This window comes from Muscardinus avellanarius (assembly GCF_963383645.1).
Source record: "Muscardinus avellanarius genome assembly, chromosome: 4".
Taxonomy (NCBI): domain Eukaryota; kingdom Metazoa; phylum Chordata; class Mammalia; order Rodentia; family Gliridae; genus Muscardinus; species Muscardinus avellanarius.
In genome coordinates, this window is record NC_137789.1 from 36249949 (window position 1) to 36262343 (window position 12395).

General features: G+C 34.8%; 1 protein-coding gene across 27 annotated transcripts in view; it reads right to left on the bottom strand.

Annotated features, from left to right (window-relative positions):
• RIMS2 (regulating synaptic membrane exocytosis 2) overlaps positions 1-12395 on the bottom strand; it is a gene marked incomplete at both ends in the record, with an annotated part of 576294 nt that overhangs the window by 142516 nt on the left and 421383 nt on the right. The window lies entirely within an intron of this gene.

The following is a 12395-nucleotide window of genomic DNA, read 5'->3' on the forward strand; positions in this document are numbered from 1 at the left end:
GCATGGCTTTTGTGCTCATGTGGTTCTAGTAACTTTGCTTCAATTCTCTCATCTGCCTGTCATGTATTCTATTTCTTGTATTCTACAATATATCCCCAAATACCTACAAACTAAATGAATATTTTTCCTGTTATTCTTCCTTTGCATGGTTTTCTCAGATTATGAACATTGGAAAGATTTTGCTTGCCTCCTCCCCTATCATTTTTGCCCCTTTCATTTTTTTTAAAGACTAGAACATCACTTTAATCATCAGCTACATTTTATGAGCCTACATAAGTTATGCATTGTTGACCTTTAAATTAATTTAGGCTTAATGAGATGGTTTACAGACAAAGTGTAATTATTTTTCTGTTTTCTTTCTTTTTTTTTATGGTACTGGGGATGGAACCCAGAGGTATTTTAACTTCGAGCTACATTCCCAGTCTTATTTTTTATTCTTTATTTTAAAACAGGGTCTCACTGAGTTGCAAAGAGCCTCACTAAGTAGCTCAGGCTGTCCTCAAACCACAATCCTCCCTGTCTCAGCCTCCCAAATGCTGGAATTAAAAGCATGTGCCACCACACCTGGCTATCTTTCTTTTTTTCCTTTTTATTGGTGCATTGTAGTCATACATCTAATGTAGTACAAGATGGTAGAAGCATACATGCACACATCACTCATTTAGCCCTAACCCAGTTCCCACCTCACCCCCTCTTCTCATGTTTGGCTTACTGACTGACTCTGCTGTGTTTGTGAATGTACATCATGTACATTGGGGAATTCCTCGCTCCCCCCATTCTCCTCAGCTGAGTTGCCTTATTTACTCATTTATGGTTTTTCCTTCCTCTTTCTTTTGTTCCTTTTGTCTCTTCCTTCCTTGATTTCTTCCTTATTCATTCTTTTTTCCATTTTATTATTTATCATTTAGTTATATATTTTATCATTTGGTTGTTTCCTGGGCAATGTTTTTCCTTTCAGAGTTGCAGAGGCAGAATGCAGAAGTGGTTGGTCAGCTTCAGGCACACTCATGCATGCAGTATTGACTTACAGATAAGAAAAAGATACTGTGTGTCCACTCAGATAGCAAACTATGTTCAGATATGCAAGAGGACTTTCATGACCATGTTTATTCAAGAGAAAAGCCCAGGAAAGTTAATTTGGTGCAGAATCTACTTTGAATTATTCATTCATCGCCATTTCAGAAAAAATCCTAACATTTTAAATCTGAGAGAAACCTCAGGGGATTTAAGTATAGCTTCCTCATGATATAAATGGGAACAATGGAAAAGAGAATTTATGTGAATTGACTAAGAATATGCATCTTAGTATTAAGGTCTATATCTTTTCATTTAAAAACTTTTTGCAATCTATGATTTGTATTGTACTAGTATTGGGAAGAGGTTTCAAAATGTATTAATGTACCAGTATTGGGAAAGATTGCCAATGTTAAAAAAATATATATCATTTGTACTAAAGAAAGCCAGGATTGTCAGGAAGAAGAGCCTTTTTATATTTCTAAAGAGAAGTAAAGAAAGCCAGAGCCAGGGAAAGGGTCTCTTTATATTTCTAAAGGGAGACAAACCTCTTCAAGGATGGGAGGAAATCCCAGATCCTTGAGAAGCAATTTAACACATCTTGGGTGTGTAATAAAAGGTGTGGAGGTCTGTGTCTGGAGACAGGGCTGCCCCCCCCCCCCCAACCCCAGCCTCTGGGGCAGATTCAGCTGGGATGGAGACAGCAGAAAACTGGGCAACATATCTACATATCAAAGGACCTGCCACAGACTTGGTCAGGATAAGAACACTCAGCATACTGGGGTTCTTCAGTAAATTCATACGAATTGCCCCCCTGTGCCATTCTCTGGCACAGGGCTGTAAGCATCTCCTGTATTTCTATCTTTTTAATAAACTTCTTTAAATCTTCAGCAAGAGTTCGGGCTAATGTGCATTTATACTTAGCTCAGAACAAGGACCTGCAGTTTTTCTGTTTGTGTGGTTGTGTTGGGGGAACTATTTCTCCCCTCACACTTAGAACATATTTCACTGCAACAGTATCACTACGAATAAGATACTAGGCAAACAAATTTAGAACCTAAGTAATTTCTTAAGATAGTTACATATTGTTTCCTACTTTTGTTATATATTTTAAATAAGGAACCTAAGTCTTTTTTTTTTTTTTTTTTTTTTTGCCATACTGGGGATGGAACCCAAGGGCAGTGTGCCTCCTAGCTACAACCCTGGTCCTATTTTTTAGTGTATATATATATGTGCGTGTATATATATATATATATATTTTTTTTTTGGTGTTTTGTGTGTGTGTGTGTGTGTGTGTGTGTGTGTGTGTGTGTGTGTGCGGCTCTTGGAATGAAACTCAGAGGCATTTAATTTCCAAGCTACAGCCCCTGCCCAATTTTTTTTTTTTTATTCTTTATTTTGAAACAGGGTCTCACTGAGTTGCAAAGGGCCTCACTAAGTAGCTAAGGCTGTCCGTGAACTGTGATCCTCTCGTCTCAAGCCTCCCAAATGCTGAGATTACAAGTATGCGCCACCATTCCCAGCCAACCTAAGTAATTTTTAAAATATTAAAATATTTTTAAAATATTCACATATTGTTTCCTAATTTAGTTATATATTTAAAATATAATTTTCTTTCTTTTTTTACTTAAAGTTACATGCATAGTCAGAAGACAAAGGCAGCACTAAAATAACATTACATACAAGTATAAGTGGATAATTTAAAAATAACCAAATCTAATATATGAGCTAATTTGAATAAAGAGATGCTTTATATAATAGCTATGTAATTTTTTTGCACTCCATTTAAAATTTGGGTGATTTTAGGGTGGGGACAGAAAATGGAAACAGCCTAAAAAAATAACATTTTCTTCTCCCTCCTCTTCTTCCTCTATTTTTTTTTTTTTTTTTGAGATGAAGTTTTGACTAGGTTGCCTAGACTAGTCTCAAACTATGCACTTATGTGACTTGTCCTCTTGCTTTAGCCTCTGGAGTAACCAGGATTACAAGTATGCACCATAGACTATGTCCTGTTAGAGGAAACAGAATGATTTTTGTTGTTTGTTTGTTTTTAATATGACTTGGCCCTAGAGACTCAGCCTTGCCGTAGGCATTTCTAGTCATGAAAATGACCTGAGAATGTCCAGTCACAAAGCTGTGGCCATTTTCTTTATTAGTCAGGAAGTTGTAGTGAGCTAGTAGGGTTTTAGTTTACAGAATGCAGTTCAACTCTAAGGTTCTCCTTTCTAATTACTCTTATCTCATATGTTAAAAATAAATAAAAAATAACTACTATTACGGGGAACTTCCATGTGCCAGGTTTAGTGCTATGTAACAATTATATATAATATTTACAATAGTATAATATCTGTACCCTCTGATATTATCACCAGCAAAAGTTTCATCTTTCTCATGTATCATTCCAAAACAATTTTATAACCTTAAAGTTATAAAATAGAAATAATTAAATTTTTAAATGTTTAACAAAACATTAGTAGATGTACTTGGATAATATTCAAAAGTAAGATCTACAGTCCTTCCAAATAAATGTTACAATGAACTTTGTGCTCATGAACAAAGCTATTATACAACAGAATTATAGATTTTAAAATTATAATTAGATTAATTGCCTTGACATATAGATGTGATGGCTGCATATTGCCCTGAGTAATTGCCCCCAATGAACCAAGTTTTGCAAGGTGTCCATGTGAACTTGGTAATGGGTTATTATATGTAAATAATCAGTAAAACAGTTATACATATAGATGTACTTTCTAAATCATATTATACCACAAGTTCATAAAGAGTACATAGATTCAAACATTTGTGAGACTACTTCTAATAACAACATTAGAATTAAAGAAAGAAAATATAGAAAACCAATTTGAAATCTAATTTATTTATTTTGGGTGATACTGGGGGTAGAACCCAGGGGCTTTTCTCCCTCTGGGCTATACTCCCAGACCTATTTTCTATTTTATTTGGAAACAGGGTCTCACTAAGTTGCTGAGAGCCTCACTAAGTAGCTGAGACTAGCTTCCAACCTATGAGGCCTCCCAAATGCGGGGATTATAAGCATGCGCCACCTCGCCCGGCTTTGAAATCTAATTTTAAATATTAGGCTATGAGATTAAATGATTTGCTTGATGATGAGATTCCCTAAAAGCCAAGAGTTAATACATGGTGATCTATGTAATGCTGTCTACAAAGTGTCAAATATGTCTATAGTACTTTATAGATTACAAATTTATAAATTTTTAGGTTGAAAAAAATTGGGGGCATAAATTAGTATGTAGCTTATCCAAAATCTCATAAGTAACTAAAATCAAAATTAGACCTCAAATCTTTGTAATCTTTTCCACTACTGTTCCTATTACAATTAATTCTAAGTGGAAATCAATAATCATATGCCCACAAGAAAAATTTTTTTACTTTTGCATAATAACCTACTCATATTGCCTCATTAAGATTTTATCTGGTCCTTAAATTTTGTACAAAATGCTTAAAATTTACCATCCCTAAAAACCTTTTTAAAATTATCCTACTCTTACCATTTAGCTTTTCCTCAATAAACAATCCACAAAAAGAAAAGCAAAAATATTGTATAGTCCCAATTCTCAAGAAATGTCCATACTAAAACAGAATTTAGAATGTATCTGCTCTACTTCTTCACACGTTCATTTTTCTTCCTTTCCCATATCCTCCATGATTCTATAAGGCAAGATCTTTTCCTCTTCTATGGTCTGTTTCATTCATCCCCTGAAAGGTGTTGTAGCTGTTAGCAAGTCTGAGACTCTGGAGACTAATGAAAGCAAATGTGAAAGCCCCCTGGCCCCCCAGAGGTAAAAGGAAAATGCTCCCTCTGTGTATTCTTAGGCAACACACAGGAAGAAATTACGCTCTTGGCAACAGCGGCTATTGTCCATAGATCAGCCTTTTTACCTCCAAGTAGCTAAATGTAATTTGAACTATTTCTTTTGTTAGTTTTAAGAAACATTATATTTACTTAAAAAAACTGCCAATTAAAGGAGGTAACTTTTCAAATAAACTTGCAAACCTAAAACCAAAATATTTCATCTCCAAAGATTTGCAAAGGCAGTTGGGAAAACAAAAAGAAAGAAAAAGTAACAAAATCAAAGAAATCGAAAAGTTCAAAGCAATATAGCTTCAGAGAGTTACCTTAAAAATCCCTATTCAGCCGGGCGTGGTGGCGCACGCTTGTAATCCCACGCTTGGGTGACTGAGACAGGAGGACCTTGCAGGTTCCAAGCCAGCCTCAGCTGGCTTAAGAGAGCCTGTTTTCAAATAAAATATAAAGTAGGTCTGGGAGTGTAGCCCAGAGGTAGAAGGCCCCTGGGTTCCATCCCCAGTACCACCAAAAAAAAAAAAAAAAAAAAAAACAAAGCAAAAAAGGATCCTCTCAAATTCATATACTGAAGTCAGTATCTTTGAAGGCAACTCTAGTTGAAGACAGGGCATTTAAATCGATAATTAGGGTGAAATGAGGTCTTTTGGGTGGGTCTCAACTCAATTTGACTGGTGACCTCATAAAAAGAGATTAGGAAACAGACACAGAAAAGACTAAATGAGGACACAGCAGGAAAGTGGCCAGCTGCATGCAAAGGAGAGGCCTCAGAAAGAATCAGCCCTGCTGACACCTGTATTTTGATCTTCTAGCATCCCAAAACTATGAGAAAATAAGGTACTATGGTTTAAGCCACCTAATCTATGATATTTTGTTATGACAGTCCTAACAAACTAATACAAGATGTTAGGAGAAAAAAAATGATACCAAATGTAGGACTTATCCAGGTGAAGTAATTATAGTGCGGGCCTATAATTAGTACTTGGGAGGCTGAGACAGGAGGATTGCAGGTTTGTGGGCAGCCTCAGAAACTTAGTGAGGACCTCAGGAACTTAATGAGATCCTGTTTCAAAATGAAAATAGGGCTGGGGGTATAGCTAAAAAGTAGAATGACCCTGTGTGCAATCTCCAGTACCAAAATAAGTAAATAAATAAATAAATAAATATATAATAGATGTTAGGATTTTCAAAATAAAAGTTTAATCATAAAATGTGAAACCTCTAAAATTTTATTGAAACTCAGGTCTTCTTATACATATTACTAGGAAGAAATAGTAGTTGTTTCTATCAACCATTACATGGAATACAGAAAATATCTGGATTGATGCTTGTGGTATGTGTGTGCATGCGTGTATAGATGCCTAAATTATATGTAAATATAATTTTATATCTACCTATATGTATACCTATATGTATACCTATATGTAATTAAGGTTCAAATATCTATTACTAAATAGATTGAACTAAGGTTCAAATATCTATTACTAAATTCAAATATCTATCTATTACTAAGTTCAAATATTGGGCTTGGTATGGAACAGAAGTAGTAAAAACTGATTCAGGTAGATAAAATTTGACTAGATCTATAAAAACAAGAAAAATGAAATCAATTTTTAAGCTTTTAAAATATAATTTTTTAACTTTCATTTTCTTTCTCCCAACTTTTTTTTTAGTGGTAGAAGTGCGGATGGAACCCAGAGGCATTCTACCTTTTAGCTCACCTCCATCTGGATTTTATTTCTAATTTGGAAACAGGGTTGTTAGGTTGATAAGAGTCTTACTACTTGCTGAGATTGTCCCCGAACCTGTGATCCTCCTGTCTCATGTGCCACCGTGCCTGCCTTTCTCCCAACTTTTAAGACACATTTTAAGGCTGTTTTCCACTTCTGGAAACAGACTGTATCATACCCTTTCTCTGAAATAGATCCCTTTATTAAGGCCTTTTCTTAAGCTGTATCCCACTTCTCTAAATAAACTGCTTTTATTATCCTAAAATAATAAAGATAACCTTAAAGATAAATATATCTACCTGCGCTAGGTTGTTACAAACAAGACCTGAACCCCCAATGTCTTTGGTAAGAACAAGTTATCTATTGGAAACAGCAAGTCTTTTTTTTTAACCTATCATGGTCATCATCATTACCAACACCATCATCACTTGGCAGCTAAATGTACTGATGCTTATTATTGACCAAGGTCTGTTAAGAGTTATCTATGTATATAAATATACTTTACTGTGAAAACAACCCAATGAAGTAGATACTATTAGCAAGATACCTTACAGAATAAGAAATTAAGGCATAAGGATATTAAAGTAACTTTCCTAAGATCATACCAATCGTAGTAGAGGTTAGGCAGTTTAGTTCTAAAGTCAACACTTTAAACCAATTCTGCATGTAGTCTACTTTTAATCATAATCACTAAATGTAACAGAAAAGTGAAATTAAAAACTGCCCATATATCTCCATTACTGTAATAAAGACTTCAGAGGTTCTTTTGTAAATGTGCGTGCTAATGTAGTTATTGATAATGCATACCTATAGCAACAAATTATACTTCCAGTGGCCCCTTTTCCTTGATAATATTGATCCCCTTTTATTTATCTCAGGAATAAAGTGAAAAATTATATAAATACATACATTTTTAGTCACTTTCAAATTCTAACTTTATGGATATTCAAAATAAGTGAGAAATCCATCTTCACAAATAATTAATTTACAAAAACTATAGAAGAGGAAACATAGGACATATGGTTTTAGAAAATAAGATTATTTCCTTATTTGCAATATATGATTTCCTTTCAGTAGGCTATAGAGCATTTTGTTCATTTTGTAAATAAGGTTGAACTCAAGGTCTTTCTTTATAAGGCCTTGATAAGATTACTATTAATATGCTTTATCCTTCTAGAGCCATGTTGTATACCTCTGTCATTAATTGCTCATTGAATGAATAATCTCGGTTTAAAAATCTAGGTTTACTTCTCTCCAAGGAACAATACAGGGAAGGCAATTCACTGAGCCTTGGAGGCCGTCTGAATTGCTCAAAGCTATGATAGAAGGGTTTGATTTGGTTTGGGAACAGAAAGCATCAAAAGGATGTCATACTTGGTGAAATGCACCCTCTGCTGGGGGAGGTCAGAGGTGGTGGCAGCAGTCAGGACTAAGCCTCTTCCTCAGGGCTTACTGGCTAGGATGGCAGAACAATGACTTTCAACTTACATGGGGTTTTTCCCACTAGGTTCTCTTATTAGTATTTTCAATTTCAGATGTTTCCCTTGGGGTTTTATTATTGAATCTGATGCTCTCAGATTGCGGGATTATATAAAAATAAACATAATCACAGGAAAGTTTGACAAAATAGAATGGTGGTAGATCACTAAAGAAGTTCAGGTATAGCCATTGGTTCTTTCTCTCTCTCTCTCTCTCTCTCTCTCTCTCTCTCTCTCTCTCTCTCTCTCTCTCTCTCTCTCTCTCTTTCTCTCTGGCATGGTCAGTAAGTGCTAAGATGACTTGACTTGGCTTGGGGTGAGATTGCAAGTAGGTAATCTTCATTATCAGATGATTTTAATACTGATACAAAATGCAGAACATTCTGCTGTAAATCCATCTGGCTAGACCAGACCTAGCAGGAATTTTTTGAAAATCTGAATTCTACCTCTGTTCATGAAACAGTAGACTGTTTACTCCAAGGAAGCATGCTTCATTCCCTGTAGAGCATCCTAATGAATTCATTGAGGATGTTGCAGAGGGAAATTGTTTCATTGAGATGATTCTTGTTTAGAGTTCTCTCCCTTGATTTTCAGACAAGTCTAACAGGGCCACAGTGATGTCTGTTTTTGTGAATAGCAGATTTTCTTGGTCTCTTGAGAAACACTGCAGTAGCAATTTTTCCTTCAGCAAGCAGAAAGACTGGCCAAAATTTACTGTTATAAAATTTACTGTTATGAGGCTGTGTTGTGTGCTGCCAGATGCTACCAGCAATTCAACCTTTCTGCTTAAGGAAAAATAATTTCTCAAGCATTTTATTTTAATACTTGCCATAACATTAAAATATAACTCTAAAACTCATTTCTTCCATTCTTCTTCATTATTAGAGTATTTCTTTCTTTTTTTTGTGGTACTGGGGATTGAACCCAGGGGGCATTCTACCACTGACCTGTACCCCCAGACCTATTTTTAATTATTTATTTTGAAATGAGGTCTCACTAAATTGTGAAGGGCCTCACTAAGTAGCTAAGGCTAGTCATAGACCTGTAATCCTCCTGTCTCAACCTGCCAAGTACTGGGATTCCAAGTGTGTGCCACCATGCCTGGCTTAGAGTTATAAGAAAATAAAGGCAACAACCAAATATATTTGAGGCACACTAGAATCCTTTTATTAGCTTAATTATTTCTTTTTTATTCTGTTTGGCCCCAAAATATTTATTTCTGGTGCCTATGATTATAATTGGTATCTAAATAACTTACTGAATATTTACTAGTTTTAGCCCATCTCTGCCCAATTAAATAGACATCACAGCCCTGTTTAACAAACAAGCTGAGAATAAAGGGTTAAACCTACCCCAAACCACCTCGGCAGAGTCTGCCTGACCCCAGATAGTGTTCTCATCTATCACACTGTATTCACAAACTGCTGCCACATTTTGATAATACGAGCCTTGCACAAATATCTAACTTCCAAACAGCCTGTATGTGACCACTGCTAATCACCCTCAATCGGCCTCCCCTCTGCTATACCCATGGTCTACGTTCTCATAAGTGGATGGAGAGCACTTCAGACTCACATTGAAATTTGTCTTCTCAGTGTTGATAAGAGAATAAACTCTAACAAAGTAGAACAGTTAAGAGTCAGTCAACTTGCAAAATTTGTCTTAACTGTCAAATATTTTTATTGATATTGTCTATAATTCCATCATTTTATCCATATTCATATTTATACAGGTTTTATAAAATGAATCTATGATTTGTGTTGTTACTCAGAATTTGATTAAACTAATTTAAATGGATTGCTTTACTCAATCTATGTTTGAGATTTGAGAGTGGGCACTTTAAGGACTAGAAAGAGGTAAAAAGTTGATAGGATATAGCTGAGAAGTGCCAGGGATCAGTCATGCACAGTGAATGGAGAAAAACTCTGCATTTATTTTACTGCATTGTCCTCTGCTTCTAGAATATTAACTAATTCTATCAGATCACAGGTGAAGTGGATTATCATAGGCTGTTGGGTGACATATGAAAAGTTCTTAGCAACCCATGAGTTACATGGCTTCCTAATTCTAGGCAGACAAATCAGAAACTGAAAATTATAATGCAAGCGTTATAACAGGAATAAGATATCTTTGTGGTGATTTTGGAGGAATAGTCCAAAAATTACTCCTTACAAAAGAGTACTGTTACTGCAGAGAAATAAGCTTTGAGTTCCAATAACTACTGTGCCAATTAACTGTACAGTATTACCTGGTAAAATGCTATGGACCATCTTTTAAAAAGAACTTTTACAACATTGCTTCTAGGAACATTTAAAAATACTAAATATAAGCCAGGCATGGTGGCGCACACTTGTAATCCCCGTGCTTGGAAGGTGGAGACAGGAGGATTGTGCAGGTTCAAAGTCAGCCGTGCTGGCTGAAGAGACCCTGTTTCCAAATAAAAATATAAAATAGGTCTGGGAGTGTAGCCCGGAGGTAGAAGAGTTTCCAGGAACCCCAGTACCACAAAAACAAATAAATAAAAATAAGAATAAAAATACTAAATATAGCTAACTTAAATATAACAGATGTAAATATAATTTATTGTATTAATTTTCATGTATGTATTGTTTGACATTCAATTATTAATGAGTACCCTATATAATTGATCATTATATAGCTCACAGAAGGGTAGTTGGCCTATGGTGAACCATAATTTGTGCTACTATATTTAGTAAACAAATCACATATTTCTGAACCAATAAAGAGAAGATTAAATAAAATATAAGTTGGTCCTTAAGTTACTGCTAAGAACAAAACAGGTTAATCACATTCAAGCTGGGATAAAGAGAATATAACAGGCATACAAATGTGTCGATTACACAGTTAAATTCAGTTTTTTCAAGAAAAATTCCTGAGAAATCATCCACTGGTTAACTAGAAATAGTGTCTATTTATACCTTCTGCTTTTCTTATTAGAAACACTTTCTGTTTCAAATTTACTGGAATAATTAAAATGTTCTTATAATGACAGTATCTTAACAGGAATTACTGTATGGGTACTTTAAAGGCCAGTTTTAAAGAAGATTTTACTTTTAAATTCAGTAAGAATTATTTATACCTCTTCATACAGAAATCTTGAGAAATTCAGAGAGGCAATGCAATTTAGAATGTGGATGGTATAGTATTAGATTCCTCATAGGGCATTATAATCACTTTGCTGGGACTTTAGGAATATAGTTCAGAAGACTCCATGCGTCTGACATTTTGGATTTTATCTGGGTTATCTCACATTTGAAAAACTGCATTAGCTATCAAGACTACTTTCCATGACTTAGTAGCTATGTGAATTCAAGTAGATTACTTAACCTTTCTCTATTTTATAATAACAATCTGTAAATATTTTACTCTTTCAGGAATCTTATGTTTTAAATTATGGAAGTCAGTAGCAGGCTCTGTAATTGGCATTTTTAACCAAAACAAGAAAGTAAAGAATGAAAGTATAAGCTAAGTATCCTTCATCAAAAAGAAAGGGATGATGTTGAAAATTTTAACCTAAGAAACGGTTAATGTGGAAATCAGTAATAACTTAATCTATGTATGCCCTTGATTGAAGAAGAATTCTCTGAAATTCTCTCTTTGACTCATAAGAGAGGAAGGTTGATTTAGACATGATGGGGAGATACATCACCTAGCAAAATAGTTCCACATCAGGAAGAAATTTTCAGTGGTACAAAATAGAATTTTGTTTCATACCCCTTTTAATAGGTGCACCTTTATGACTTGATTACATTTTAGAGTAATCTAGCTACATATTTCCAGCAAAATAAAACAGAATGATATATTTTTGTTATGCAGTGAAAGGATTTGTTGATTATTCTTAAAGTCTCCATTTCTTTTTAAGAACATCATTCTTCTCTGGATTCTAGCTAAAGTACAAATTGATTGTAAAATTGTACAATCAGTTCACCTTGGAGCAGAAGTCTTAAAACTTTAGTCTACATCAGGATTACTTGATAGGCTTGCTAAAACACAGGAGGGTTTGAGTCGCTAGGCCTGGAGAGAGCCAGACCTATTTCTACAACTGTCTCCATGTGACATGGACACTGCTACTCTGGGACTATGAAAAACATCACTTTTGAGAACTCCTAGGAAATAACATTGCTTCATATAATGATTCCTTTATCAATACTTTGATTTTTTCCTCCAATCTAAAATGGTCAGTGTCGAAGATTATAAATTTTTGAGGCCTTAGGCATTTATTTACTCATAAATTGGAGTGGAATAAAAATTTGCTTTTTGGTGGGAAGGGTGAGAATTTTTAGCCCTGCTTTTAATATTTCTTTGGTC